A 24,865-nucleotide genomic window follows, 5' to 3' on the forward strand; every position below is an offset into this window, starting at 1 on the left:
CTCTGTTTAGCATTCAAAGACCTTTGTAGTCTAACCCCTTTCTGTCTTTGCATGCTTCTTACATCTTACTCCCCAACACAATGACACTGGCCTCCTAGCTATTCCTCAAACAAGACTTTGGCCATTCTTTCTGGCTGTCTTCCATGTGCTCACCTTCCTCCACTTGGCTTCCTCTAAGTCCTGACTAAAATCCGATCTTTTCCTACAAGTCTTCCTTGACCCCTCTTCGTTCTAGTGTCTTCCCTTTCTCGTTCCCCATTTTTGCTGTGTACAGCTTGCTTTGCGCATACTCATTTCCCCCATGCATTGTAAACTCCGTGAATGCCAGGACTGTCTTTTGCCTCTTTTTGTGTCCCCCAGTACTTAGGACTGTCTGGCAGTGTGTGGCACATGGTAGGCACTTAACAAATGTTGATGGATTATGTCATATAAGCATCATTAAGCAAAATAAATTTCCATGTTGGTCATAGCCAAAAATGCAATTCTAATACTACATATCACATACACATCATTTCTCTTTCACGAAGTGAACATTGCTTGTCTTCGTCAGTCCCTTGCAATCATAGTTGATCATTGCTGAGTGGTGAGTTTTTCCAACATTCATATGATGCTATAAATTATTCTTTTGGTTCTGCTTACTTCTTTAGTTCATAAAGGATTCCCTATATCATTATAGGACTCTCTATAGAAAAATTATATTTTGTTACATATGTATTATATAAGTTGTTCAATAATTCCCCAAGTGAAGGCCACCCCCTTAATTTACAATTCTCTGGCACTGTTAAAAGAGCTGCTACAAATATTTTTTACACATAAAGGACCTTTTCTTTTTTCTTTGATCTTCTTGGGATCTGGGCCTAATAGTGTTATTACTAAGGCAAAGGGCATACACAGGGTAGTAAATTTGAGGGTAAAATTCCAAATGGGTAGACCAATTCACAGATTCAATCTCATTGGGTCACTGTTTCTGTTTTTGCACAGCCTAGCCAATGTTTTTCATTTTATTTTTTGGTTAACTTTATCAGACATATGAGTGTGATATGGAGCATGAGAGTTGCTTTACTTTGCATTTCTTTAATTTTTGGTGATATAGAACATTTTCGCATTCAATAGCTTGGCTTTCTTCCTTTAAGAACTGCTTGTTCATGTACTTAAATCCCCTGTCAACTGGGAAATTGCTCATACTCATAAATTTTAATGAGTTTTATATGTACGTATGCATATATACACATATATATATGAACATGTATACATCCAGATGTATATATGTGCTTGTATTTGTGTATATCACTTTTATCAGAGAAATGAGCTTCAAAGATTTTTTAATCAGTTCACTATTTCCTTTCTAAGTCTAGATACATTGAAATTGTTTTTATAAATACTTTTAAATTTTGATGTAATCAAAACTGTCCATTTTATCGTCTGTGATCCTCTCTTGTTTAGTCATAGACTCTTTATATGTAGATCTGAAAGGCAACTTCCTCTTTCTGCTTCTAAATTGTTTTGATGTTCCTTTTTAAATTGAAGTCAGTATAAAGCCAAAGACCACAGTTACTAAAGACACACCATGTGTTGAAAACTGCTGGGAAAACTGGACAGCAATATGGCAGAAATTCTATTTAGAACAACACATCAAAATTACATCTAAATAAATTCCAAATCTATAAGTAATTATTAAAAGAAAAGTTTTCTTATATATTTCCTGACAATTTATAAGAATATGAGTAATTCCCCAGTTGATAAATGGTTTAAGCACTACATGTAAGTAACACCTTTCTATTCTGTTCAGTTTGGACCATTTCTATGGAAATTAGTAATTATATACAGTTCCATTTATTCAAAAGACACAATCTCTCAGGTAGATTTATCATGAGACATAGAGAGAGTCTGTATAGTATTTCCTATCCTGCCCTCTAAATACATGAAAAAATGTTTCTCTGAAAGTAGGGATGAGAATCCTAGAAGGAGGGGGAGGGGTGACGGTAGGGGAGTCTTTTTATCCCATCTTCCTTGTGCCTTAAAGTACTGGCTACAACATATTGTCAGATAAGCAGAAGTTACTTGTGGGTCCATCACTAATTTACAGAATCTCCGAATTATAGAATTTTTAAGAGTTAGGAGGGATGTTAGTAAGCATCTAGTGCAACCCATTCCCGAAAGGAAGCCCTACTATAACATGCCAAGCAAGTAGTGAATCAACCTCTACTTCTCATCAGGTGTATATACTACCTTCCAAGACAGCCCTTTTGAATCTGGGAGAGTTCTAATAATTAGGAAATTTGTCCTTACATAAAGCCTAAACTCACTTCTTTGCAATTTGCATCCATTAATTCTGGTTTTGCCCTTCAAGACCAAGCAGAATAAATCTAATCCTTTTGCATTTCATTCCTTTATAGATCTAAACACAGTTATTGTCCCCCACCCTACCTTCTCCTGCCTAAAATTTCCAATTTGCTTAAAAATAATCTTGATATGACAGAGTCTCCAGGCCCTTATCATCCTTGTAGCCTTTCTATGGACTTTCTATAGCTTATCAAAGTCTTTCCTAAATTATTATGCCCAGAATTAAAGGTAAAATTCAAGATGGGGTCCTCTCAAGGCAGTGTCCCTAGGGACTATTACTTCCTTATTCCTGGAAGCTATGTCTCTTTCACTGTAGTCTCAGATGATGTTCATTTTTGGGTCAGTCATATCATACTCCTTAACTCATAATCCTCTAAAACTTTCAGATACCTTTAGACCATCTGCTCTCCAACCATACTGTATATAACTATGTTATATTTGTTAATGATTTTTTTTAAAAAATGCACACTGCCTGGAGATACTTTCTATTAAGTAGGAGTGTATCCCTAGAAAAGTTACCCCACATTTAAAGTACTCTGTGAGGTGGCATCTTCTTAAAACTGGAACTCATAAGTCCCAACCAATGTGTTTTCCTTGAATATTCATCTGGAGAAAGTAATTAGCTTAAAGCTTAGGCATGAAGTAAAGTGTTATAGAATGAAAAATATCCCCTCACTCAAAAAACAAACAAACAAAACATTTCCCCACAAACCTGTGACATACTTTGAGAATAAATATACTATCAGATGGAAAAGAGATCACATAAAAAGAATGCATGTGTCCATGGCACACATAGAGGGGTACACATAGGGACCCTGTGACCAGGGTGCAGGTAACCGCTCGTGCTGTTTATGTTAAAGGGCAATCACTGTCTTCTATTGATGCCAGCTGATGTCTTTTTGCTGATTTTATTTGGCTAGTCCTGCCGGTCTTTGATAAATGATGACTTGCTATATTCTGCTCCAGTAGACACTTAATCTCTGCCAGATGTAGCTTCCCTGGAATTATAGTCTTAGAAGCTTCCAGGCACAGTCCCCCTTGCCATGTAGTTTTGTAGTTTTGGAGCTTCCAGCTTCTGGCTCCAGCTGAAGTCTGGCTATGGTGCTAACTCCTCAATGTGTTTAGCTGTTTTACAAAAGTAACCTCTTGCTTCTAGCATAAGACTTGAACAACAGTCCTAGGGGGAATATATACCCTCTCTGCTTTTCATTTACAAACTTGTCTGTATGTTCTTTTGTGTAGAGTCTTGGCTAGAAGCAGGAGCTTCTTTCACCTAGACATTAAACCCTTGAGTACATAGAACAGGCTCCCTCCAAATAGCTGAGGTCTTCAGGCTTACATTTTTATTTGGACTAAACTTCTTCAAATAGAAAGGTTTGTATCTTTCTGACAGAGAGAAGCCTTACCATGTCCTGATTTTCATCTCTGAAGAAAAGACTATTTACCCAATAATTGCCCTGAGATGTAAGTTCCCAGTTTTCTAACCAAACATCCCTTCCATTTTAGAACTTGAATTTATACTCCTGGAATCCTGGGCTTTCATAGATGAGTTTTTGTTCTATCTTGCCCAGAACTAGGCCACCACATCACTTCCTAGTCATTTCCCAACTATTCACTGGAATGTAGATACTGTTCCCTTCCCAGTCTCTCCAAGATGTTAAAATGGGGACATTTACCTTCATCCACTTATATGGCATTTCTGTCATTATCTTTCAAATTTCAGTGCTTCAATAACCACATCCTCTTTCATTATCTGTGTATATACTTCACATGGGCTAAATGACTTGAATTCATCAAGAACAAAGAGGTCTTTATTATCTCCTTACTTATCTTGGATGTCAACTCCTCACTAACCTTTATTGTTCTTCCATTTACAGAACAAAGAAAAAATACCATGAGAGAGAAATTAGAAATAAAATGAAATGTGAATTTTTCTACCTCCTCCCTGTTTTAAAATATTTCAAGATGAATCCCATCAGTGCAAAGAAGTGATTCTGCCCCTTCTATCCCTCTTCTTTCTCACAATATAAGCTAAACAACAACAGAATACTCTTTAAATTTTCCTTACCTTTCCTTAGCAGAATCATATTACACTGAACTTTAGTCCTTCTGACTTTAGTTCTACAGGATGTTGTCATGTTCTTATTCACCCTTTCTTACTTGTCTCTATTTCCATATTTGCATAACTCTTTTAAAAATCTAATACGATTTGTTATTTCCCTGTGAATCTACCCTGGTCTCTTTGAAAACTCCAATTTTTCTATTTTGAACAATGAAAAAATAAGTCAAATTATTAAGGTGTTATAATCAATACCACAAAATACCTAGCAGGTACAAATATAAAGATGAAAAGACCTTGGAATATGATATTCCAAAAGACAAAAGACAAAGACAAAGCAAGAGTAACCTGTCTTGAGGCAGCTAGGTGGCACAGTGAATAGAGCACTGGCCCTTGAGTCAGAAGGACCTGGGTTCGGATCCGGCCTCAGACATTTAACACAAAAAAACTAGGGTAAAGTCACTTAACCCCAATTGCCCTCCAAAAGTAAAAAGCAAAAAAAAAAAAAAGAGTAGCCTGTCTTACAAAATTGAATATATGCCTATTAGGAAGAGGAAAGGGGGGGAAGATGTTTGATGAAATAGAGGATTTTGAAACATTCATGATTACAAGAACACAATTGAATAGACTTTTTGAAGTGGAAACTAGTAAGATAAATAGATTATCATACACATTTGATCATTTGAGAGGACCTATACAGGATGAACTATTTACATACTAAAAGGGAAAAAGAAATGAATGTCTGCCAAAGCATTAATATTTTCAAGGGCTAAAAAAAAGCAAAGTTAAATAACAAAGGCAGACGTGGGTATAATTTTATTCATCTTCATTTTAATATCTTAAGAAAAAGAGATCAAGTGGATAAAATTCTGTATCTCTAATTACGGCTAAACGAAATGAAGACTGGAGAAAGGGTTAGAGGGGAGGCATCTCATGAAACTCATTCTCATCTGAATTGGACAAAGGAAGGTAGAACATATTCACACACTCTTAGACACCCAAAGAGTATAGTGTAGGAACATATTAAAATCAACCTAGAAATAGATGGGTAGAGTCAAAGAGGAGGAAGATTAAGAGGGAGAACATTAGACATAAGGGAGTAGTCAGAGGCCAAACAAAGCCTAATTTCTGAGGAAAGAGTATAAAGGGAGTATTAAAAGTAGAAATAGTGTAAAAACCTGTGACTAACATGAGGTTAGGGGAAGAAAAGATGAATAACAGAGTGGAAAAGAATACTTTATTTATAAATCACAAATGTCAGGCAAATTTTTATCTCACTATCTTCTTGAAAAGAGGGCAGGGACAAAGAGAAGAAGGGGTACAAGAGGACAGGATAATTCATAAACTGGAATTATTTTCATGATGTTCCTTTTGCAGATGCTTACTGATTGCCATGCAACACAAAATGACTAAGTACCCCCATGAAAATAATATTTCTTGGTGCCTTTGGTCCCATAATAAAACTGACTCAGTTCATTACTTTATTTCTTTATTTTCCTCTCCAAGGAGAAACTGTCAGTCATCCAGAAAACTACAAAACCTTTTTGTTTGTTTCATTTATTCTCAGAATGTTAAGATTGATATGATTTAATTCTCCACTAGAGTATCTACTTAGTAATGGAGTTAAAACTCTCATATTTCTAGTAGCAATAGTTAAATTATTGTTTATATATGCTCTAAATATTTTTCATTTTAGAATATATGTGTATATGCACACACATATATAAATATTTCTACATACATATGCACATATGTAGTAAAATGTAGGGTGGTTACATAGATACATACATACAACTGAGGCATTCAATTTCAAAGGTGGATTATAGGAATTTAAAAGTATTTTCCATGACTGCCTAGCAAATAACCCTGTAGTTTATCTTATCAGTCATGGTCCTTTGTAGGGGTCCAATTCAATATAAACTATGTTTGGCGTCCAAGTATAGATGCCAAAGACATTTCTTTTCTGTACAGAAGCCAGGCCTACTGTGTGTTTTGTTGAAAGAACCTCCAGTTACATTTGTTTTTTCCATCATTACTGTTACAAAATCACCATGAAGTCTCCATGGGTAACTCCTCAGATTCCACAAGGAATTAGTCACAGCAAAGAAAATATACATGTCTACCAATGTTGGTTTAAGAGAGTTTAAATTTTGATTTGTTTCCAAGCTGTCTTGTTTTCTTTAAGCTCCAAACCAAACCCTTTGGAAGAGGAAGAAAAAAGAGAAAATATATAGAAGAGGAAAGAGTAGAGGGGATGAAAGGAAGAGAAGAAGAGAGATAGCATATTAATGTGGCAGATTCCTATATGAATACCAATGAATATAGATACCAATAATCATCTCAATGTCCTTTCTCTGCAGATGCCACTGCTGGTGGCATTGACAATAATACCAGCATATTTTGAAAAGAAAGAAAAGTCTTTCCCAAGTAAAATTCATTATTATCTCTAAAGTCAACATAAACCCAAACAATATAATGCGGTGAAAAAAGCATTGAACTTGGAGTCACACTAAGTGGGTACAAATTTCAATTTTCTTAACTAATTGTTGATATTAGGCAAATCATTTAATCTAATGTCCATATTTGAACTCAGGAACATGAGTCTGCCTGACTCTAGACCTGGTACTCTTTCTGTTGTACCACCTATCTTCCCCACTGATATAGATATAGACTTGCCAAATACTGAGATCAATTCATGAACATAGGATTTTAGTTGAGCATATTCATCTATTGGAAAGTATTTGTAAAATTATATTAGCTTCTTTGATATTTTCTTTTTAGGACATTATTACATCATAAATGAATCACTTCCAACATAAGTTTTGCTAAGAACTCCCAAAGTGCATTGTTAAATAGGTTTTTTTTTTCTTTTTTTTGTTTTTGGAGGGCAATTGGGGTTAAATGACTTACACAAGGTCACACGGCTAGTTTTAGTGTTAAGTGTCTGAGGCCGGATTTGAACTCAGGTCCTCCTGACTCCAGCACTGGTGCTCTATTCACTGCATCACCTAGCGACCCCCTTGCTAAATGTTTTTTAATGTATGGAAATGCCCTTTGTATTGGCATCAAAGTCTTTAAAAAGCTGCTGGAACTGTAGTTTGAGCTCTGAAAATATGTCCACTGAAAATTTGTGTGGGAATGCTCATCTCACTTCTTATTTTAACTTAGTGATCATCTAATTGCCATACTCTAGCATATTTTGGACATAAATACTATTTTTCCTTATAACGTTAGATTGAATTAATGAAAAGATGATCAAATGTGCAGCAAAAGCTGATTTCTAAAGCCACTCAAGGCTTGTCTGTAATGACCAGTGGGTAATGACAAACAATTTGAGATATATCTAGAAAGATAAGAAGGAATCCCATTATGAAGGGCTTTAAATTCCATAGGAATTTGCGATTTATCCTACAGACTAGGAAATCCTTGAAGCTTTTTGAGCAGAGATGATGTGGTAAGTAACACCTGTGCTTTAGCTGTATAACTACTTTGAGTAGTATATATACTCCATCCTCCCTTGTCTTTGCTCTAGGCTCTTATGTTTTGCTAATCCTATGAGTACAACTATCTGCAAAGGAAATTGATGGCTATGTAAATATAATACTCAATGTTAAGAACTCAGTTTTCTGCCTTAAATAATGTGGCACAATGGATAAAGTACTGAATTTAGAATCAAGAATATTCCTTTTATGTGGAAAGCATAATATGGAGCAATGTGAGACCATTCAGGAAAGATAGGCTGTAGTGATATCATAAAGTTTGCTTTAATTTAAATGCTATTTTTAAAGTTTGTATTTATATTCTAGAGACTAGATGGAACAAATGCATGTGTTAAAGCAAGGCAGTAACATAAATATCTAGAAACTATATGACCTTGGGTAAGCCACTTAATTTCTTTGAGCCTAAATTTCCTCATCTATAGAATAGGGATAAAAAAATAACACAATTAGCATTGATATCATTGGGTTATTGTGAGACTCAGATGATACAATAGATACAGTGTCTTGAATATTTTAAAAGTCTATATAAATTTAGATATTATCAATCATTTTTAGATATTCAGCCAAGTTCCTTGAATGTCAGAGTCTTAACTGGCAGATCAATGACTGTCAAATTACTAAGATGTAGATAAGTCAATCCACAAATACATTATCTTTCCCTTAAAAAATATTATTCTTACTCTACTGTCTTATACAGATAGTAAAAAAAAAAAGAATTTTACAAAAATATTAGAATCAAAATCTCTGAATATAACTTGGTCTTGAATTATACAAGTGTTAATTCTACTTTTCAAACCCCAGAAAAACAGTAATCAATTTAAACTTATACAAATGTACTTTTCTATTAAATCTCTCATTCAAGTATTGAGTTAAAGACACAGTTCAAAGGATCCAGTAGATATGAAAATGAATAAAACAGACCCCTATCCTCAAAAGACTTATGATCCAGTAGGAAGGATATAAATACATCTGGAATTCACTGTCATGAAAACTATGACTCTGAAGAAAACTTGTGTCAGGTATTCATTCTCCATTTATTGAGAACTTCAGGTAAGCACAATAATAAATTAGCTGTTGGGGTTCTGGAAGAGGAGTGGAGTGAGAAAGGAGCAAGCAAAAAAAAGAAAGTGAAGATTTAGACCCTGATCTTAAAATTAAATGGGGTTTGATTGTGGAAAAATAAATCAATATCTATATTTTTAAATGTTTTCAGGTCAAGGGTGAATGAGTTTTGGACAGGGAAGGGTAGAAGTTAGAGGCTAAGGAATGATGAGGAGGGTTGAATGGAAACCATAAAAACAGGAAGTTGAATAGGATCATTAGAAGTGGTCTAGTCTCCTACTCTGAGACAAAATTTGTTTTTTAGCCATTGAAGGTAAAGAACAATTGCTAGATTAATTGTTTCCATCTTTCCATACTGGAGTTCATAAGTGAAGTGATTTCTTCTACATTTACTAATGAAAGGGAAAAGGCTGATCTCAAAATACTCAAATGGAATGAAAAATGAAAAAAAAATCAACAAATATTTAAAAATAGTTTTATTTTTACAGCAAAAGAATAAAATGGCATTGAATTGGGTTTTTTTAAATAGACAAAATAACCTATAACAAAAATGATATGATTAGTTCCTTTATTTCTATCCACTCTACTCCTAACAGATATTTTTGAAAACAAGTTTTGGCTCTGGAAAAAAACAGAATAAAACAAAATATGTTTTATTCTAAATGACCTCCACTTTTTATCCAGGGTTTGTGGTCATGATCTACAATTACTGGAGGGAAAATCAAATGTAAAAAGTGAAGCTTTTAAAACAATGTGAATGATTTCTTAAAGTATTAGTAAAAATAAAAGAATAGTTTGACATTTAGCATTTGAATAGAAGATATTCTTGTTTCTAAAAGGATTCCTTTTGGAATTTATATATTTTTACTTTGCCTGGAATCTTTAATACCTAAATTATCTATTCATAGTTTTCTAACATCTCCTGATTTTCTAGTAATAAAATTTTTTTCATCTTTTTATGTGTTTTTCCATAGTTCCCGAGTTTTTATAGTTCATGCTATCATTTGCTAACAAGTCACTCAGTTTATTTTCATTTTTCAGTTACAAAACTTTTCAGTGGTTTTTCCCTGCCTTCATGTTAAAGTTTTACAAATAAACTATGAAGGCATAACAGAATATCCTGAAGCCTCAGAAAAGTTATCCTGGGTTTTTGCAGCTTCTTTATTGTATCTGCACAACTATGTCAAGGACAAGAAGAATTAAGTTAAATACTGTTTAATAGTGCAATATTCTAATGAACCATTTAAAGTATTTATAGGACTCTGAATACTTTTCAAAAATGACTAAGATGTGTTGTTATTTATTCATTTTCATTCATATTTTAGAATTTTCTTGGCAAAAATACTAGATTAGCTTGATGCTTCCTTCGCCAGCTCATTTTGTAGGTAAGGGAACTGAGGCAAACAAGGTTAAGTGACTTGCCCTGGGTCACATTTGAACTCAGATCTTCCTGACTCCAGGGCTAACACTCTATCAACTGCCCCACTTAGCTGTCCAACTAAGATACATGACATTCTAACAACCCAAAATGACATTGGGGTTATTTATCTATCCAAAGCATATAAAATCCCAGAAATGCCCTTTGTTAAGGTTTTCTAAAGGCAAAAAAAATCCACCTTATTATTTAAATGCTCAGGTCAATGCACCTTCTGTATGGATATTCTAGCATACAGAGAGGCCTCTGACTTCTCTGAGGTATATGCCTAGCAGTAGAATTTCTGAATCTAAGATTATGTACATTTTAATTGCTTTAAAAAACCCCTAATTCCAGGTTTTTAGGGTTTGATAGCATTGGAGATGGAGAGCAGAGGCTAGGGATGAATAAAAGAAAACTTCAAATATTGATGAGTAAAAGAATGATAATATGAATAATAGAAATAGTCCAGAGAGAAGCATAGGATCTTTAGTTAGGTTTGGAGTATGATTGTTTTTGTTGCAGACCATCTGAGTTTTCTGTGATCTCATTAGAAAATTATTTTTGAAACAAGGTATACAAATATAACTGTGATTTATTTTAAATGCCAAGGAAATTCAGAGAGTGATGAAATTAGATGAATTTTCATATTGTTATGGTGTTTAATAACAGGGCTACTTATGTAAAATAACCTACTTAGAGTCATATTACTGTATTCAAAAAACAAACATACACAGGAATCTGAGTAGCAGTTATGTCAATGTTTCAAAGGATCTCTTTATGAGGGTATTGTTCTAATGAAGATTGAAACCAAACAATAAGCTTATATTTTGTATCATTCTTCATGCCCTATCATAAAGCTATCCACTAAACACTAAAGGGGCTTTCCTAGACCTCTTGACCAATGCAGCTTGAAGGCAGTCCAATGACTTCCCTACATGATGATATCTTTTAGATAGTTACTCTTGTACATTCCTTTGTTGGTAATATGTTTCAAACTACTCAGGCACACCTTGTGCCTAACATTACACTTTAGATGGCCATATGTAAGTTGCAGGTTGTTGCTGCTTCAGAGACCATTGCATTCCAAGACTTGAAAACACACAACACAGCTGGAGTGATATTGTTGTTAAAATGATGGGGCTTTGTTTCTGGGAGAAGCTTGGGACAGTTAAAAATATCTCTTCTCCCAAAGGCAACATTATTCACCCCTTTCCTCCTATTTAATATGAGACATAACTCATGTTTTTATCTGCAATGTTTTTCTAAGATTTATATTGAACCAACTTTATACCTTGTCTACTCAATTAACATATCACTGTCTGTACAACAGGCATTTTCCTGTGTGGATGGATAAGCCAGACTCACTTTATTCATTGTGGATCACATTTAGGAGGCTGTGCGACATTCTCAGATTTGGAACGATCAGCGTAATATCACACACAATCAGGGGCGTCAGGAAGACCTCATCATCTATAGGTAATTGATCTTTATTTAAACTCTGTTCTGTATATCCTCCATGATGGTGTCAAACAACTTTGGAAAAACTTATATTTCTTTGTATTACAAAATTCTTAATATCAATAATCAGAGGATCAAGCCTATTATTTACTCTTGTTGCTTCATTCTAGAATATTGTATGATTTTGATAAATATATAGGAGATTGCTTGGAGGAAAAAAGACTTTAAGTCAGTGTTTTGCTCTTTGTTATGGCCAGTAAACAGTATGCTCAATGGGTTCTTACATTTTTTATATGTTATCTTTCAATTAAAGATGTGATTGTAAAGTTATTTGATGTAGAACATCATTTGTAAAAGCTTGCTTCTTGGGGCAGCTAGGTGGTGCAGTGAATAGAGCACCAGCCTTGGAGGCAGGAGGACCTGAGTTCAAATGCAGCTTCAGACACTTAATTCTTACTAGCCATGTGACCTTGGGCAAGTCACTTAACCCCAATTGCCCTGCTTTACCCCCTCCAAAAAAAAGTTTGCTTCTTCATAAATTAATCTAGGATGCACTTGATACATATGTAGATTATTCTCAAGATATAGAGTTGGAAAAGAGGCATATTGACTACTAGCTGTTAATAGTCTATTAGTTTTTCTTTTTTTTTAAGTTCTAAACCTTTGTTATCTTCTCTTCTTTTAGATATCTCAACACCTTAAAATAATATTATCTCCAGTACATCTCTAGGTACAATTGATCGAGTCTCATATTTGTTCCCTTCAGTATCAATTCTTCTTCCTCATGTTGTGGTGCTACTGTTCTTGATAGCAAAATCAGTTTATTACTTAGTCTAAACAGTTTATTACTTAGTCTTCTCAGATGTTTTCCACTTTTTTGCCTGTTAGCTAAACTTCTTCTACTCCATTCTTGGAATGATTTTGCTTAGCTGGGTCTTGCATTGAACTTTCCTTAAACTTTTTTTTTTCCCCTCCGCTGAAATAGCTATTAAACTCAAAATTATTATGGCAAGAACTTGAGGATATGAGTTACTAGATTCTTTTCTTTTCTTTTTCTTTCTTTTCTTCTTTTGTTTGTGATTTTATTAAAGTAGGGAATTTCACTTGGGGAAATTCCTTTTCAGTATTGGAGATCTGCATCTACTTTGCAACTAAAAGTCCTATAAATTTACCTCAGACACTGAGAGGTTAAGTGACTCATCCCAATTTTACATGCATAGAACTTCAGACTTGGGATTTGATCCTAGGTCCTCTGAACCCAGAGCTAGCAATTTTATCCTTTCCAACTCTCAAGTTCTATGATTCTATGTCAGAGAGGGAACATGGACACCAGTTTCTAGATTCTAAGACCTGTTTTCTGTCCATTACATTTCTGTCCATTACCATTTACTAGGTAGCAGTACACTACTTCAAAATATTGTAGAGAACTGAAGACTTTGGACATATATTATATCACTTTCAAACATACTACTAACTTTCCATGTAACAAGATGTAGTATTATTAAGACATCCCCTTTATCCTAGTCAATCAATGTGAAAAGATCTTGTCCATTGTAACAGCACAAAAGCTGCAGTGCTGGTTAACAAGATGTTTGCAGCCCCCTCTGTGACATGGTTCTAGAGCCATCATCCTGCTCCATTACTAAGAAATAATTACTTTTATCTTCTACTAGAGCCTTTGACAGAGAAAGCAAGGCAGGATAACCAACACAAGGCAAACTGATAAGGATGAATATACTTTCAGACATATAATCATGTGACTTTCCCTTCCCCTGTCACTGATTCATATCCACAGCATAAAATCTCTTCTTTTACTCATGCTGAGTTCTGATGACACAAAAATTCTTGACTCATACAAAAACATAGGTCAATTGAAGATTTTATTTTAACTTGTATTTTTATAATTCATGTAAAAGAATGAGTATTTTTAATGAAATGGAAGTTCCCAATATACTTCAATTAAACTGGCAAACTTCAGACTCTTCCTGGCTCATGGGCACTTTATTTTTGCTAAGACACTTGGATCAGTGAAGGTTTCTCTGAGACATTCTCTGTAAACAACCTTTCAAAGTTAAAACTTACAAAGAACTCCATTTATATTACAGACTTGGACTTTTTCTAAAGGGTTTTATGTTAATGTGGAGATTATACACAGACGATGGAAATCCTGAGCTTTTCAGATTTGTTGAATATTTATCCTTTGTGGACAAATGTCAAATTTGCTTTAAGGTGGTGGGGAACTAAAATACACAAATGTGTAGTAGCCAAAAGTAGTACAGTTACAATAAATTATGATATACTAAAACATACTCCTATTGAGGTCTTATTAATATTAAAAAATAGTTCATTTTAGCCAGATTAGAAAGGGAGCGAGAGTAGTACTGGATTTGGGGTCAAAAAGACCTGGGTTCAAATCTATCATCTGCTACTTAGAGTTGTGCATCCAAGCAAAAGAAATAGTAACTCTGATCTTATGTTTCATGAATTATAAAAGGAAGATAGTAATTGTACCAAGGTCACTGGGAGAATAAAAATAAGATAATTCATGTAAAGTGTTTTGTTGCTGCTCAGATGTTTCAGTCATATCTGACTCTTTGTGACCCTCTTTGGGGTTTTCTTGGCAAAGTTACCAGAGTGGTGTGCCATTTTCTTCTACAGTTCATTTTACAGATGAGGAAACTGAGGCAAACAGGGTAAAGTGACTTGCCTCTATTCTAAGAAATAATTACTTTTCACTGCCACTAGAGCCTCTCATAGGAAAAGCAAGGCAGGGCAAATAGCACAATATAAACTGATAAGGATGAATATACTTTCAGACAGGGACAAATAATTGTGTGACTTTCCCTTCCCCCACCACTGATTCATAGCCATAGCTAATAAATGTCTGAGGCCAGATTTGAACTCAGTTCTTTCTGAGTCTGGGTCCTGTGTTCTATCCATTATGTTACCCAGCTTTGCAAATCCTAAAGCACTACATAAATGTTAATTAGGATAATATTTGTCACTACACAGGACATTATTTGGATAATATGTATAAGGGTGTTACCTGAACACCCTACGCACAATGTATACAGTTTTACTCTGCAAATACCCAATCTGGGCATATGTGGGAGCTTGGTAATGAAGATTTTTTTAATTTTTCATTCTTTAAAGAAGAAAGGTTATTTATTCTTTTAAATGTACTTTTTTTTAAGTATGCAATTTAAAATACAATTAAAGACTATGTGATAGTTATTTTACTTTCATCTATTAAAATTTAACACATTTCTTAAATATGTACTCTTCATAAGATACTAGTGATACAAAGGCAAAAACAAAAGAAGTGCACATTCTATGGGGGGATAGAATGGAATGCACACATAGGAAATATATGGAAAGCTATTTGAAAGGAAGAAGACTAATTATGGGTGATCTGGAAGACCTTTTATAGCAGGTAGCACTCAAGCTGAGTCTTAGTGTCATGTAATCAGAGATGTGAAAACGGAAATTTTTAAGATCTTCCCTGCCCCTAGGCTTAAGTGTACCTGGAGCCTGTTGTGGGAGGCTTATTTCAGTAGATACTTTGTACTTGGGCAGTGGTTCAAGAAGGCTGTTACATTCTCTGAACCAGGAGAAGGCTATATAAGCCCTAATGGGAGGCTTTGCTTTGGGGCTCACTTTGAGAAGTGTTGTGTGATTTGACCAGATGAGACTCTTGGAAGCCTTTGAGAGTCCCCTGGCTTTGAAAACCCAGATGTTGATGCTTCTCTCTCTGGTAACTATGATTTAGTATGGATGTAATGATTGGACAGTTTGGAAGCCTGTCTGCTTGATCGTGTAACTTCTGTCTGTATATTCTGAAATTCGGGGTGCTAACTTTTTCCCCTGAACTAGGTAAACAATTTATGTTTGATTGATTAAAGTAAGCTTGTTAACCCATTTTGAGTTGCTTTCCTTTCGAAAAGCAGATCTAAGAACCTGTGTTGGCAGCCACCCTGGGGATGCTAGGGTGCTTGCTGCTACACCATCTAATCTAGCCTCCTTATTTTATAGGTGAGGAAATTGAATTTCCTGAGTTAAGGAAACTTAGCAAAGAAGTTAAATGACTTGCCCAAGGTGACTTTCATAGTATCAGACATGGAATTTGAACCTAGATTCTCTAACTCCATTGTTCTTTCCATTGAACATATTGCCTTAATAATAGTGAAAAACTCCACGAGATGGAAATAAAGGGGGAAAGCAATCCAAGTATGGCAGGAAATGGAATGGCAAGTCCAGGAAACCATAAATAATTCAATTTTATAGGAGTATAGAGCATGTATGATTAGTGAAGTCAGAATACAATGATAGCTTAGGATCAGATTTTCAAGGCTTTAAATACCAGAGAAGTTTGTATTGTATTCTTCTAGCAATAGGAAAACATTGAAGTCCCTTGAGCAGAAGGGTGATATGGTCAAACTACATTTTAGGGGTATCAATTTGAAGAGGATGGACTAGAGAAGAGAGAGATACATGAAGCAGAGAGACCAAATAATGAATCTATCACCAAAAATAGGTGATAGATATAGATGAAAACAAATATAGATACAGACATAGCAAAGACAGGAAAGTCATCAGGAAGGCTGACAGCAAATGATCTAGTCTTTTCTCATTTACATATCAATTGGATCTGTGCTTGGGAAAAAATAGCTTCACTATCCCTGCCTCTTGTGTGGGAGTAGGGGTGGCAATTGGGTAGTAGTGATGTTTGGAATCTTGGACATGGCATTAGGGAGACTTAGGGACTACCAGAGTTAAATTGAAGTTACAAGGAATTTTCTAACCCTAAGTCAGATAGCTGTCAGGGACTACAGATATATGAGGACTAGGCATAGAAATTCAAAAGAATACATGTAATCTTAACCTGGGAGCATATTGGTTGACTTTGACACTTATGTAGGTATTCATTACCTTCTCAGATGTTGACTTGTATATTTCCAAAAAAGTGCCTTCCACTTCTGTGCCCTGATCATTTATGCTCTTATGCACCTCACCTCTTCAAGTATGTTCCCTGCTCATATGTTTCCTATCCATGTGCTTTCCATTTGTGTCCCTAGTCACATAAGGCTTCTGTGTGTTGGTAGTTTCCCCACTAGTGCTGTGGCTCCTCATGGGAGATTGTACTCTCTGTCTGCGTGTAAACACAATCTTTTCTTATTTTATTTGCATTGCTATTTAATGAAATTTCTTTTGTTTGAACTATCATATTCTGTTGCCAAAAACTAAAATAAATATTGGTGGAAAGTAGTAAACCATAGTTTTTTGAGTAGATGCTTATACACAGAAAGTTTCTAACCTAGGATACTTTTAAAATAGGTCCTTGTGTGATGACAGAGAGGCCCTAGATGCTACACATAATTATTAATAATTTTCTCCTCTATGAATAACTAGTACCATAGTTAATTGTTGTACATGTGTTGATTTTGTTTTCTGAGATGAGTTGTAATCTCCTTCAATGCCATGGTTGTGGATAATATTTTCATCTTCCACAGTATGTAACAGTCATGGGTACACATAAGAGGTGAGACAGTTAGGTGGGACAGTGGATAGAGAGATGGCCCTGAGGTCAGGAAGACTTATGTTCAACTCTGGCTTCAGATACTTAGCATCTGTGTGACCTTGGGTAAGTCCCTTAACCTCTGTCTGCTTCTTTCTTCATCTGGAAGATGTGGATAAAGACAGTACCTGCTTCACAAGGTCACTGAGAATATAAAATAAGATACTTATAAGATCCTTTGCAAACCTGAAAGTGTGCTATAAATGCTACTTATTATTATTTTTATAAGGCATTCAATAAAAAAATTATTGATTTATTTGGTTGAATGTATCCACCTCAAATGTGTTATTTTCCCTCCAGTCTCTCTTCCCCAGGCTAATCTTAGTTCTCCCTCTTCAGTTAATCATATGGTCTGATCTAAAGAAAAATATGAAACATAAAGTAGAAGATCCTTTAGTAAACTCTTTGGATCAACAAATAAGTCCTGGCGTGAGGCAGTGGAGGAAAAGAAATTTTATGGATGGAAGAGTCCCTGTCATTGGAAAAACTTGTGTTTCCAGTTCCCACATGGCCAGATATAGAACTCAATTTGAAACACATGCACCAGTGCTTACAGAAGTAAATAACAGGGAGGGTGAGTTAACATAGTGCACCATTTAGCCCAATCAAATGATTTGAAAGGTAATATGTTTCTGTGTGCTAAAAGCACATAAATATGGTCTTAATTGATCATTTTATCACCTGCCACCCTATCATGTGGCAGCCATAATGAAAATTACAATTCACACTTTGAGAGCACTTTGATTTCTGCGAAGTGATTGACTCACAACAACCCTGTTAGAAAGGCAGTATTAAGTGTTATTATCATCCCCCTCTTCGAATTGAGGAAACTAAAACTGAGAAGTCAAGTTGGTAAATATTTATTACCTAGTGTATTCCAGGCACTGTGCTAAGTGCAGGAATCAACAAAGAAAGGCTAGATATACTTCCCATTTACAAGAAGCTTACACTCTAATGGGGAAGACGAAATGCAAATAACTATGTATGAACAAGCTGTATACAGCATAAGCTGGGGTCAATCAGCTGAGAGAAGGAATAAAGAAAGACTTCTCATTGAAGGGACTTGTCCAAAGTCACACACCTATTAAGTATCTTAGGTGAGACTTGAACCCAGATTTCCGGACACCAAGGCCTACACTCCTTCTACTAGACCATACTGCCTTAATTACTACCAGATTTTAATTCTGAGATTATAACAAAGTAGTTGTGAAGGCATAATAAAGATTCAGCTTTTCTTCTTACTTTTGTCTGGGTACTAAGTACTTACTTTAGTCTTTTCTCATTCATCATTTTTTGTTTCATTTCATTTGCACTAATGCCAAGCTAATTGACCTAAATGAACTCTAAACACTCAGTTTAGACAACTTGCTATAACCCTTTGTACAAAGAGTCTTAGAGTTAGAAAAGATATTAGGGGATATTAAGAACAGTTTTCTGTTTTTACTAGTAAAGAAACTGAGGAATAAATTGGTTCATGACTTACCCAGGGTCACAGCAGGTGACTACATCATTCAATCTTACCCAAGGTGGGATTTGATCTGGGGTTTTCCTGATTCCAAGTCCAGTGCCCTAAGCATGACACCAGATTGTCTCTAATAAATATATTTTTTCTTCAGAATTCCAGTCCCTATTTTTGCATGTAGTTAAAAACAGGCTCACTCAAAACAGATATACCTGACTTAATTACACAAACATACCATCTCTCTGACAATTTCCTCTCACTCAAAATCTCTTAATGATGCACATTTACAATGGGGCAAATACTACTCAGGGGAGAAGCTTAGATCCATTTCAACTTCCCTTTCCAGGAACCACCTGCTAGGATCCTTTGTATTTAGTCAACAAAAGAGGGGAATTTGATAAGTGACAGGATGCCCAGATGTGCCCATGTACTCTTAGAGAAATTTCCAATTGAGTAAAAACATATACTTATACTATAGGATTATGCTATAAGACCAATAGATTTTAGAGTTAGAAGAGGTTGTAAGGACTATCTAGCCAGACCACTGAATTTCACATGTGCAGAAACTGAGGCCAAGAGAGGTTATATGAATTGTTCAAGATCACAAAGTGAGTAAGTGTCTGACCTGGGCTTAGAATAGAAGTGTTGGTTCAAAGCCTGGGCCTCTTTCCACAATACAATCAGATTTTGTTTAGGTAACTCAGACTTTAAAAATAACATCTAGTTTAAAGATACCAAACTTTAAAAAATATGGAAAAGCTGAAAGAGCACCAGAGAAGGGCTACGAAAAAAGAGGTTATGAAAAATGAGAAAATAGATCCTATGTCTTCAAAATTAAAATATATAGATGAGAAAGCTAAGCATATGCAGATATACAGATGCAGAGAAGATGAGAGTTGGATAAAATCTCAAGGGTATCTAGTGCAGTCCTTAGATGAATATGAACCTCATCTACACCATTCATGAAGAGCGGTCAGTAGACGGTTAGCTCCTTGAATGCAGGGATTGCCTTTTGCCTTTTTCTTTATCTCCAGTGCTTAGTACAGTTCCTGGCACATAGTAGGTGCTTATAAATGTTTATTGATTGATAAGACATTCATTCTTCATTTGAAGACTACCAGTGAAGAGAAACCCACTACATCTTGAGACAGGTCCTTCCATATTTGTTGTTAGTTATAGTCATTTCAGTTGTGTCCAACTCTATGTTACCCCATCTGGGGATTTTCTTGGCAAAGATATTGGAGTGGTTTACCATTTTCTTCTTTGGGTCATTTTACAGATAAGAAAACTGAGGCAAACAGGATTAAGTGACTTCCTGACATTCTGTTTTTCAAATTCTTTAGTTATAGGTACTTGGGAACAAAACCACTGAGCAATTTCATTTAGGACTTGTCAGTCAAACAGTTTCTGGGCTTCATATACACATTTTATGAGTAAATTTCATTACTTTTTTATGAGTTACTTTGATGTCATATAAACACTTTTCTATTTTTTACATTTGCTCTGTGTGTCTCTCTCCCACACATATACATATACACACATACACACAGAGAGAATTGCATTGTGTCTAAGACAATACTCATTGATTTTCATAGCTGGGTAAAATGAAGTAGTTCTCGTGGGCTAGATTTTTTATTAAGAAACTATAATACAGTTATCTTAAAACTTGAGGCAAATATTGTAAAGACATATAATTTTCAGTGTAAGGCTTTTTAAGAGAAGTTTTCCTCAAAAGAAATGAACCACATCCTTTGTATTTATTAAATCCTGTGAAATACCTTGATTTAGTATCTTACAAGGCAAAAACTAATATTTAGGAAACTATCATAAACTACCCTTTGGTGTTCATACTGAATTTCTGGAATAGTTTAATTGCTCCCATACTGCCACATTTGTTGAAGAGTCATGGCATATGGCATGCTACTGCCTGTCTGGAAACGTTTTAGCGATTTCTTTCCAATCTTACCAAAATTCTGACTATTTAGAACCAAGTAGGGGAGGAATAACTTGAACTAGGGTTGTGATTTCATTGTTATATGGAACTCCCAGGAGAAGAGACTCTCTACCTATGTACCTGAGCACCTTCTCTACAATGTATGGTACTACAGAGCTGTCCAGAGCCCTGAGAGGTTAAGTGCCTTCCGAAGGGTCACACAGACAGCACATGTCAAGAGACTAAACTTAAACTCAAGTTTTCCTCCTTTGAAGTCTGCCTGTCTATCTACTATGCCCAACCATCTCTATGATATTCTTAGTAGTAGGATCATAGGATAACTTATTAAAATTAGGAGGAAAAATAGAGGTCATTAAAACCCCTTAGTTATACACATGAGATCACTGAGGTTCAAAGGAAGTTACACAATTTTTCCAGGATAACACAGCTGAGGTTAGGTAGGATTTGAACTCAGATCTTCCATATTCCAAATCCAGCATTCTTTTTCTATTTATTTTTTTATTTCTACAATATTCTAAGCAATAGAATCCCTGATGCGGACATTTCTTTAACTCAATGTATTAAATTTCCTTCTCATGTTCATTTAAAAAACTACATTTTTGTTTTCTACTATTGTGGAAAATTACAATGCTGGTCATTTCTCATCTATCTTATATTTCATATGTCCTATGATGGATCAATTACCTAAAAAAACCTTGTAAAGTGTTACAATAACAGACACTAAAAGAGTAAAAAAAAAAATCAACATTGTAACAGGACATTTGGATACAAATGTCCTTAGAAATAGCTAGTGGTTTTACATACACATGGTTTATAAATGGTACCTCAAAGGTATATATAATTACCAAAAGGAAAGGGGAAGTGAAATTATTTGGAGGAGAGGTACGGGGCCACATTTTCAAACAGGGATGATTAAAAAAATAATTTAAATTAACATATTATTGCCTATGTAGTTTTCCACCATTTTAATTTAAAAAAATGAACAAAAGCATGCATATCAGGTATAGCAAAATAAGATAACACATGATTGAAGCTTACCAAAAAAAAAGTGTTGGGGCAGCGTGCAAATACTTGAGAAATTCTTCAAAAAACCTATTGACAAAGTGTTTTTTTCCCTCTTGTGCAGAAAAACTCATTCAAATGAAATCAAAATTCTGGTAGAATTAAGTGGGTCTCTTGGAAATATTTTATGAGTGTGGCTAGAACAGATGAAAAAAAAATGACTTACAGTTTCATCAGTCCATCCAGGTTCATGGTAATATTTTCCAAAGTTAACATGAAACATTTTGCTCAGTTTTCTTTTTACTGGACTAGAGTTGGACATATTTGATTTTTTCTTTTTGTATTACTCAGCTTTTTCAATGTAATGGAGATACAGTGCTCAGAAAGCAAGGATAAATCAAATAGAAAGAGGAAAAGCACAGAAATTTGAAAGAACAAATCACCCTCTGTCTGCCAATTTTTAATGAAAAGAAAAATTTGCTCAGATTTTTTCTGGAGTTAGAATTCTAGTATTCTAGGGGAGCATTATGAGTATGTAAATAAGGCTCCTTGAATGTAGCCACTGCTTTCTTTAATTTTGCTTTTATTTACTTTGTTCGAGAAGGATAACTTTAAATATTTATGTTTTGGTTCATATTATTTGCCATGGACACAAAATAATAACAGAATCATGTATTGAAGTTTTGTCCAACACTTTAGTCAAATTCTTCTCTTAGAAATAAATGGGAGGGGGAATTTTTTTGTTCTTGTACAGTTGTGTCCAACTCTATGTGACCTTATTTGGGGTTTTCTTAGCAAGGATACTAGAATTGTTTGCCATTTCCTTTTCCAAATCATTTTACAGATGAGGAAACTGAGGCAAAGAGGGTTAAGTTCCTTGCTCGGGGTCACATAGCTAGTAAGTTCCTGAGACCAAATTTGAACTCAGGTCTTCCTGACAAGGCACAACACTCCATCTACTACACCACCTAGCTGCATCTTGAGATAGAGAAAGGGATTTAAGACTTCGTTTATAGAATGAATTTCAAGGTAAAGAAGTTGGTCAATGCAGGTCAGCATTTTCTCTGCTACTTACAGTCTGAAAGACTTGCCAAGAGCAATGAGAGGTTAAGAGGCATATCCAGGGTCACTGGGGGGGGGAGGAAATAAGGATTTATTAAGCTCCTACTGTATGTCAGGCACTGTGTGGTTGCTTGTCCTTCATTTCAAAGAGGACCAGTGATGTCATGGGATGATGTCTTGACCCCTGGGTAAATTAGATTTAAGTGAGGCAGAGTTGTGCAAAGTGATTAGCCTGACTCTCTTTTCCAGAGTCATCAAAGTCCAGTGGCAAGCCAAAAGTCAGAATGTAGTGGATTACCTTGGTATCTTTGATGTCTAACTAAGCTCTAAGGGCTCTACAATGCCTGCTTTAGTCACTTTCATGGTCATTGAAACAAATTGTCATCTGCCCATTCTACCTTGGGAAAAGCTTTTGTGTACTTGGGGTAGACTAACTCCACTGACTCACTGAAGAATTTGAGGTCTTGCAGTGACCCTCAACCTAGTTTAGCCCATCTGCTGGGGCAATTTACTGGGGTATGGCTGCTGCAAATACTATAGCTTCTTGGAGCCCCTAGTGAGAGTTGGATGAAGGTGGACCCCAAAAGAAGATGAGCATCCCCTCATACCAGAGGGCATAGTCCTCCAAGCCCTTCGCTAATCACTTTATAAAAATTAACTCATTTGATTCCTACAATAGCTACAAGAAAGGTGCTATAACTATATTCATTTTACAGGTGAGGAAACTGGGACTCAAAGAGATTAAATGACTTGCCCAAGGCCACAAAGCTATTAACTATATGAGATTGGATTTGAACTCAGCTCTTCCTGTATGTATCACTAACACTCTAATCACTTTGCTACATAACTGCTTCCACTGAGATAATATGTGTCAGAGGTAGCAGGTATTTGAACACAGATCTTCCTGGATCCAAATCTGCTATCTACTATGCTATGCTGCCTCTCAATCAGGAAGAAACATAGTGTCATTTTAAAAGAATGCAATTTCCCCCTCACTCTCTTTAAAGTTTGCTATTTCTGTACATAGTCCCTCTTTCCCATATAATCATTTCATATATTTTTGGCAAATTTAAGATGCTGCCAAATTAGCTTCCAACCAGACAGAATGAGGGTTGGTTGCTGCTGTTGCTGTTTTAATGCCTCCAAATCAGACATTCAATTTTATTTCTTATGTGGAACTTCAGAAACAAATATTGGTTACCAAGTTAAGCTAGTTGCTTTATCTGTATAGTACTTGTCCCTTAATTTCCATGGGTAATTGAGAAATGCTATATAGGATTTTCATAATATCTCACATTTACATAAAAATTCAATAAGCATTTATTGTGTCTATTACATATAAGGCACTATAAGGGTAGAAGGCAGTCCCTGCCCTCAAGGAGTTTACCTTCGACTGGAGGAATTCAGAGTAGTGTTGGGGTATTTAACAAAGGGAAGGTAGGTGGCACAGTGGATAGAATGCTGGGAAATGGCAAACCACTCCTGTATATTTTCCAAGAAAACCCCAAATGGGCTCCTGAAGATTTGGAGGCAACAGAAAATGCCTGAACAAGAAAAAAATGTTAATAACTGTTTCTTCATCATTATTAACATTTTCTCTGTTGCTTTTCTAAGCCCAGACAATTAAAAAAACCAAAAAATCAAACCTGAGTTTGTATCCTGTCAATTAGTTTTTTTACTTTGTTTAGTGTTTTATTTTCCCCAGTTACATGTAAAAACAACTTTTACCCTTCATTTTTAAAACTCTGAGGTTCAAATTTTCTCCCTTCCTCCTTTTCCCCCTCTCCCATTGAGAAGACAAGCAATTTGGCATAGGTTATACATATGTAGTCATGAGTCATGCAAAACATTTCCACAATAGTCATGTTGTGAAAGAAAATATAAACCAAAAAAAAAAAAAACCCAAACCAAAACTAACTGAAACAAAAAAAAAAAAAAAAAAAAAAAAAAAAAAAAAAAAACCCAAAAAAA

The 24,865-nt window shown here is 35.2% G+C and overlaps 1 long non-coding RNA gene across 1 annotated transcript in view; it reads left to right on the plus strand.

The window, feature by feature from the left end:
* Nucleotides 1-11,729: 11,729 nt before the first annotated feature.
* LOC138175950 (uncharacterized) overlaps nucleotides 11,730-24,865 on the plus strand; it is a 69,627-nt gene continuing 56,491 nt past the window's right edge. The window contains exon 1 of the long non-coding RNA XR_011172134.1: nucleotides 11,730-11,857. This is a non-coding gene — a long non-coding RNA (uncharacterized lncRNA). The remainder of the gene's footprint in view (nucleotides 11,858-24,865) is intronic.

The sequence above is a fragment of the Petaurus breviceps genome, unplaced genomic scaffold (assembly GCF_028583685.1).
Source record: "Petaurus breviceps papuanus isolate PSGF00001 unplaced genomic scaffold, PetGlider_PUasm1.0 80, whole genome shotgun sequence".
Lineage (NCBI taxonomy): Eukaryota > Metazoa > Chordata > Mammalia > Diprotodontia > Petauridae > Petaurus > Petaurus breviceps.